Genomic DNA, 7575 nt, shown 5'->3' with positions numbered 1-7575 from the left:
GAATTTCTCCAAAGGAGGCGATCATATTTAAAACTATTTAAGTACATGGTGGTTTATTACAGCATTAAACGTAATTCCAAACTGGTCTGAAAAAAACTAAGCAGAAATTTTAAATAAAATATGGAGTGTTCCTTTTACAAAATACTATAGAAATCGTGTTTACTAGTACATTTGTAGCTTTTTTTAGAACAAATTATAGCCTCAAAAAATGAAGACATTTATATATAGTGAGATCTCAATTGCGCATAAGCACATATCCACACACATAGATTTAGATTTTAAAAAAGTGACTCTATATTATAAACCACCAGTTAGCTAAAAGCCCACTGCAGATAAATTTGGATTTAACTCCCAACGTCATGTCATACACTAGTTCAGATTACCCCCTCCACATGCATAGCTTCTGAAATTTTTCAAATTCTATACAATTTTCTTTCCCCATCTTTCTGTGTACTCCTGTTCCCGATTTGCTGACACAGCATCTCCTGCATCAAGCTAAACATGAAGACCAATTCTTTCATATCCTTCATCCCCCAACAAAATGACTTGCTTGAAACACTTCATGAGTATTAATTTACTAAAATTTTGAAGGAAGCTAAGGTGTCATCACATACTGGGCAAGAATTTTTCTTCTATTTCCTGCATCCCTACCTCCTCCTAAACCTCCTTTCTGGAATAGCCAGTTTCGCCCCTTCTTCATATGTGATGGTTCTGCTGGCTTGAGACCCCTGATGGTTTGTTTGACCTGATGTGAGTGTTAAAAATTTTTGAGAAAATACAATTGTAGCCTTGACAGCATTCCTGAAGAATACACATTTTTGTTATTATAAATAATAAAGATTTTTTAGTGGCAAATAATGCTTCTAGAAATAGAAAAAAAGATTGTTTTTCTCTATTGAAAATTCTGATTCAGATAATACAAGTCATCTCCCCATTGGTCTGTATATGGGTTATCTAAGAATGGCATCTACAACCTGGGGCTGCATGAACTGTTCTTGCTCTCTGGTTGTGTAGGGGAATTCTTTCTTACCTGCTATCCACCAACCCTCCAGTTCAAACCACTGAGCTGTCCTTGCTACGTCACAGACCCGGTCAGTGTCTGTTTTTCTCTCTCTCTCTCTCTCTGTATTTTTTTTAAACTAAGCTCCAGTATTAAGTAACATTCATATAGTTAGAAGGATACATTTAAATTGGCAGATGAGAAAAGAGCAATCTTCATCCTACAGTCATTTGTCATTTGTCATCTTCATAGTCCTGTTGGGCTTCCTTCCTTTGGACTCCTGGGAAAAGGTGGGTGACTTTCCATCCAAAGGACTTTTGCACCAAGATGTGAACATATGCTACATAACCGAAATGGATTATTTTAACTGAATTTATTATTGGATTAATATTTTACTCTTTGTGTCTTACCACCTGTGTCTACTTGGGATGTCAAGTAATGAGGCCATAATAGCCCATCTAAGATCTCCCTTTCCTTGTTTTCTGAAGTCAACTTAATATTCAACCTCATCACTTTCTCCAATATTTCACAATTTTAGAAGTATTTTTAAAACATCCATGAACCAAATAATGAACTGTGTGTAGTACTTTTGTTGGAGTCTCCTAATTTGACTCAAACAGTAAAAGATAACAAGAGAGCTGGAGAACCACTGGCTAGAGACTCCAACCCTGCATACAACCTCGCATTTAGAGTCCCGGCTTCTTCACTTCCTTTTTATGCTGGAATACAGAGGAGAACACAGAAGACGCGGTCTGCATCTTTTATTTATGTCAAAAGGTAGCTGGGATGTACCTTTGGTTTTCAGAAAATCCACATGGGAAAAGGAGTATCTAAATGATGAAGAAAATATGTATGTAACAAGAAGTGGAGCAATTCTCACGCAAGTCATAATGAAATCTACCTCAGTAAGGATATGCTTGAAAATGAGGCGGACGCTTTGTGCAGTGGCAGTATCGTAGCCAATGAGGTTTATCCGAGGAGCGATTATTGCTAATTGAAAATGAGGCTGAGACCCTCCTTCTACTGTAACTTTCCCCTTCTCATTCTATTTTCAGTAACCAGGATGAAGAGAAATATAAAAGGAAAAAAGGAAACAACATCCAGAAGGTGGTGTATCACATCAGTTCTTATACTTACACCCTGTTCCTTTTCCATACATACCCAGACTCTAAGAATAGTTGTTCCGTGCCCTTTTGAAACGTGTAACTCCCTTGTGCTCCCCATCTAGGACCTGGTTTCTCCCTCTAGGCACTCATGCCTCTTTCCACTAATAGGTAGGAGGGAAGAAGACACCCAATTTCAAGTGGAATATGTGTACTGAGTTTGTAAAGTTACTTTTGAGGCAATATCATCCTCAGCATGATACTTAGGACTTTAGAGGTTTGTAATGTAGTTCATTCCCCAGGTATGGTCTGTTTGAAATAGGCCTGTCAAGAATAGAAAGGGAACATAACCATCATGAGAGATGTTTATTTTTCAGAGTTTGAAATTATAGATTTATAAATCAACACAGACAATATGAGACTGCATTATCTTCATTTTAAAGGGGATTAGTATCACCTAAATGCTTCATAGTGCAGATTTTCTGGCAAATTTTATTTCAATGGACAATAGTGCTTAGACCAAGAATCCCAGGCTAGAGTAATTGTATCAGTACAATCCAAAGCCCCACTAATGGTTTTCTGTCTATAATTGCAACTAACCTTTTCTTGTTTGACATTACAAGTGTGTATGATATCAATTGCCAGTGTCCCTGAGGATTTATCTATCTAGAAAGAAAGCACTTTGATTCATAAAACCAATTTGTATTTTAATTACTAACTTGGCAGGATACTTGGTCAAATGCCAGCACCATGGCAAATAAGATCAATAATTTAAACTATCAAGAAGTGTGAAGTTAGGAATTTCTCAACCAACCAATTATTTACTGGTTGCTTCTTTCAGTTGTATTAAAATCATTAATAAAAGTTTAATGGGCATCATAATGGGCAAAAAATTATTTTCTTGAATATTCTGACATCCATTGATGCCAACATTATGGAGTAGAATTCATGAATTCAATCTAAGAATAAAACAACTCTTGATCATTTGTACTTGCTCTGAGACATAGAATAAGCAAATGGAATTGGTACAGGTAACAGGTTAAAGTTTTTAAATAACTATAAATCCATTTATGCATTCCTTGATCTTCCACTGAGGCACTTTGTGATTCAAAGGAAGTCCAAAAATATCTAACATGTGGTCACTTCCCTTAAGAAGTACATGGCCAATTTTAGGAAATAAATTCAATATAAAGTTAATTACAATATTACAATATAAATTTAATAGCAAAAATCTGACCATTGTCAGATTATAAGAGCATCCAGAATCCTAAAATGGTCAGAAAGGCAGATATTAACCCTGCAGGATTGATAGAGCTAAAAAAAATAGAAAAGGAGCACATCTCAAAAAAGGAAGGCAAACTCAAAGGGGAAAAAATAAGCCATGTCCTCAAAGATTGCTTAAAATCCTTTGCAAAATGGGCACTAACATTAGATGCTGGAAAAGATCCCACAGATCTTCTGTGATGCATTATCTAACCATCAACTTTGCATTTGTTTTGAGATTATTAAATGACTGTCAACTCTGTGTTGACTGCATATGAATAACTGTGTAGATCATTCTAGTAATCTGTGGTAAAGAACATTACTGGGGACAAGGAAATCCGCATTCTTGTATAGGTTTTATGAACCCTGGGTGTGTATCTATATGCACTCAAGTATAACGTAGCAGTTAATATATATGAGAGGACTCATGAGTGTATATTTCTTACCCAAAAATGGTGGATGTTTAGCCTATCTGTTCTTTTCTATATTTAACCTATTAAATGGAGAATTCTATTTTATTAAGGCAATTATTATAGCATTTAATTATAAAGATAGGTTAAAAATTGAATATAAAAATTTTTCACCTTGGGGAAAAAAGGCTTTACATAAGTTTGTTTTTAGAATAGTATTGCAAAGCTAGTAAGTTGGAGATAATTCCATTGTCCCTCTAAATGCATTCCATCTGATCACGTAGACAATCTCTGAGCCACCTTTCATGTTTCTGGATAGGACATTTTAAGAGCTGAATCAAGGCCATAGGCTTGTGAGCCTACTATTTTTATTAAAAATCTTTTTAATGGATGTGAATCTTTTTAAGTTCTGTTTTATAAGAAGTAACTTTTTTGTGAATTCATTTCATGTACTGGTACAACACACCTACACCTTATTATCATAGGAATGTTTGTTTATACTTGCTCAAAGAAATTAGAATTTGTGCACCAATAAACTCATTTAATTGGAACCAGTTCGAATATCAGTGTAAACATAAGAAGGTGAAGGGGTACAAGACCAAGGGAGAAATCAAAAAGTTTTAAATTTAGCAAAATTGAGTAAAAATATTTCCTTTGCTCATTCTTTTTTTTTCTTTTTTTTTGGCACTGGATTAGAAATACTACTTCATAGTTTAATCACACTTGCTGCTTCACACTGCACAGAGGAAACTTCTCAACATCTGTGTGACCCATGGCCACACCATATCTGAGTACTTTCTAAATACCCTTTAGTGTGCTAACTAACCATGTCAGAGCAGAAGCAACAAGCTTGTGCTATGTGACCAGAGATAAACGTATTTTATTATAATGTATAAAAGAACACATGGGGATTTTTTAAAATTAAAAAATCCATCTCTAAATGGAATGTCCAAAATCCCATGGGATTTAAAACGGGGTGATGAAACCTGGCTTTGCAAGGCTTCAGTCTTAGAAGAAGAATATAGGATCTATGCCTCTCCCTGCTTTTATGTACAATCACTTTCTGAAGCACAAACTTAATGTCTACTGAGAGCATAAGACGAAAGAGTTGCAGTGGGGAATTCATTTTTCCCAATGCTAGATTCCGTTTCAAGTAGTAAATCACTAGAAATTTTCTATAGAACCATTTGAAAATGGGAAAAAAAGCTTTTTTTTTGACAGGGTTAAGAGAGTATAACACAAAGATAATTCTTCATTATTTTCATTACTAACAGATATAAATCAAATTCAAGATCTGATGGAAATTTCCTTCATTGTGTAATCTCTGGGGTCATGACTCTATCTTTGCCTGTTAATTTGATTTAATATTCAGTATTGGGTCACAGTTATTTTCTTTCCTCACTACATATTTTCTAGCTCTTCAAAAACCAAAACAAAACAAAACCAATGACTTTGCCTAGCAAACTATGAATGCCAAGGTAGATTTTCTTTAGTTGTAAGAGAACACACTGTTTCCTTTTTCTGTTTGTTTCAGCACATTGCAGGGAAATCTCACAGTGTTAAAAATAAGAAAACTTATTAAATTTTCAACTCATACAAGAGGGGCTAGAGGTACTTAAAAAATAGAAGCCCTTCAAAAAAAGTATCAAAATTCCTGAATGATATTCACTGTGTACAACAGAGTTTAATGGCTCTTCTTGAGCAATAGGTTAAGCTAAGTGTTCTATTCCCCATTTGTAGTGCTATCAGGAGCATATAAATGTGTTTTGTTTTCTATTGATTTGTTCCTCTTATCAAGTAAAGATTTATGTCTTGTTTTCTAAACAGCCTTGAAATACACACTGCTGCTTTGGTTCCAGACATTTCAATAGAACTTTATGTAAACCAAATGCCTTGGTTTCTTCAGCCTCATCACTAATGTCAGTGCAGTTCAAAGACTGCTTTTTTATCCATTAAGTAGATTAAACAAATCAGCATATATCCACAAGCTGGAGACTTATAAAGTCAATCCAAACTTTAAGAAATTGGGCAACCAACCAAAAGAACAATAGCATTTCTTGATTTCTAAATTGCATCAATGCCATGTTCTAAGAGTTATTAGAGAATTAGGTGGAAGATTGAATATATTTAAAAATTTCATAATGTTGATTTTCTATGAAACCCTAAAAAATTAAAATATCTTTAGAATTCAGCTTCACCAGAGTGTACTAGGAAAACACAATGATGTTCCAATTTGGAATGTCAACCACATCATCCTCCTCTGGTATGTGCTCACCTGTAGAAGAAGTAGGTTCCCTTCCTATACTCAACTTGAATAGTGAAAATATTCATTGTAGAGATAAGAATATCAAGATTTCAGCTGTAGCAAATATCCTAAAGAAGTGAAGCGTTCATTGAATTCCTAGTCAAAGCAGAGAAAGGCTCTTGAGTCTGTGTTCACAGATGAAGCACAGAGAGTATAGGAGAGTATCTGGACTGTGAAAGGGAGCTCGGTACCCAGTGAAACCACACGTGTGTGTATATAGTGTTCTCCAGAGAATCAATGGGGTATGTGTATATTACATAGTATATAGTATATATATTAAAGACTTACGTAGAGGTTTGTTATAAGTAATTGCTTCATATGAATATGGAGGCTGAGAAGTCCCAGCATCTGCAGGGTGAGTCATCAAGCTGGAGAATGAAGAGCCAATGGCTTAATTCCAGCTTGAATCTGAAGTCTTAAGAACCGAGAGAGAGAATGGTGAAGCTCCTATCTAAAGTTTCAGCAGGATTAATATCCAGGAAGAACTTATATTTCAGTTCCAATCCAAAGGCAGGAAAAAAGACTATCTCCAAGTTCAAAGAACTTTAGTCAGGAAGAATTCTCTCTCAGTAGAAGGTCTGGCTTTTTGTTTCATTAGGCTTCTGATTGGATGAGGCCCACTCACATTGTGGAGGGCGATCTTTTTTTACTTTGTCTACTGATTTAAATGTTAATCCCATCCCCAAATACCCTCACAGATGCACTCAGAATTATGTTTGAGCAAATACTTGGGTATCCCGTGGCCCAGTCTAGTTGACACATTAAATTTACCATCAGATGTCAACGATTAATTAGAAATAGGTGTGCAAATAAATGTGCACCCTTGTTCTTTTTCCAAGTATATCTCTGTTTATTAGGTTGATTGCAGTGATCTCTTTTTCACTGATACTACAGTAAAGATCTGACGTTAGGGATACAGGGATGGAGGAGCAGAGAATGAAGGTAACAGGATTTGCACAGTTATGGCTACTAAACTTGCTTTTTTAGGAATTCATGTACTCTCTGGCTGATATTATTTTTTGCTGAGCCATATAAATTGAGAGAAGTTTGGAGGCAGTTTTTGTACATTTTTTTCAAGTGACTATTGTAACAGAAGTATTATAGGGCAAGCAAACATTTAAACTGAAAACCGTCAGATAGTAAAGACCTCTGCTTTAATCTGCTATGTGATAGGCAACTATTACTCATTTTCAACGACTATTATCAACTTAAAATGTGGTATTAGAGAGGCTGGTTCAGTCCAGTTAGAGGTACTCACAAAGGACCACTGCTTTTAGAAGAGACAAAATTGGGCCCTGGTAATAAATTGTCTAATAAAATTAGGCCTCTGTTAATTGTCTAAGCAAAAAGATCCCATTGTAAATTTTAAGGCATGGTTCTATACTCCCAGAATATCTGGTTTGCCATGAGCCATGAAGTATGACTTTATAAACTCTTGAGCCACTAAGGAACAAGAAAGAAGATATGTAGTGAGAGCCAAAGAACCTAGACGAT

At 35.3% G+C, this 7575-nt stretch overlaps 1 non-coding gene across 1 annotated transcript; it reads left to right on the top strand.

The window, feature by feature from the left end:
* The first annotated feature begins 1933 nt into the window (after positions 1–1933).
* Positions 1934–2078, top strand: LOC128776631 (U4 spliceosomal RNA). Its single transcript, XR_008421795.1, has one exon. It is a non-coding gene; the product is annotated as a U4 spliceosomal RNA (small nuclear RNA).
* The last annotated feature ends 5497 nt before the right edge of the window (positions 2079–7575 follow it).

This window comes from Panthera pardus, unplaced genomic scaffold (genome assembly GCF_024362965.1).
Source record: "Panthera pardus isolate Hobbes unplaced genomic scaffold, ASM2436296v1 HiC_scaffold_1, whole genome shotgun sequence".
Lineage (NCBI taxonomy): Eukaryota > Metazoa > Chordata > Mammalia > Carnivora > Felidae > Panthera > Panthera pardus.
This window is presented reverse-complemented; position numbering and strand designations above follow the sequence as displayed.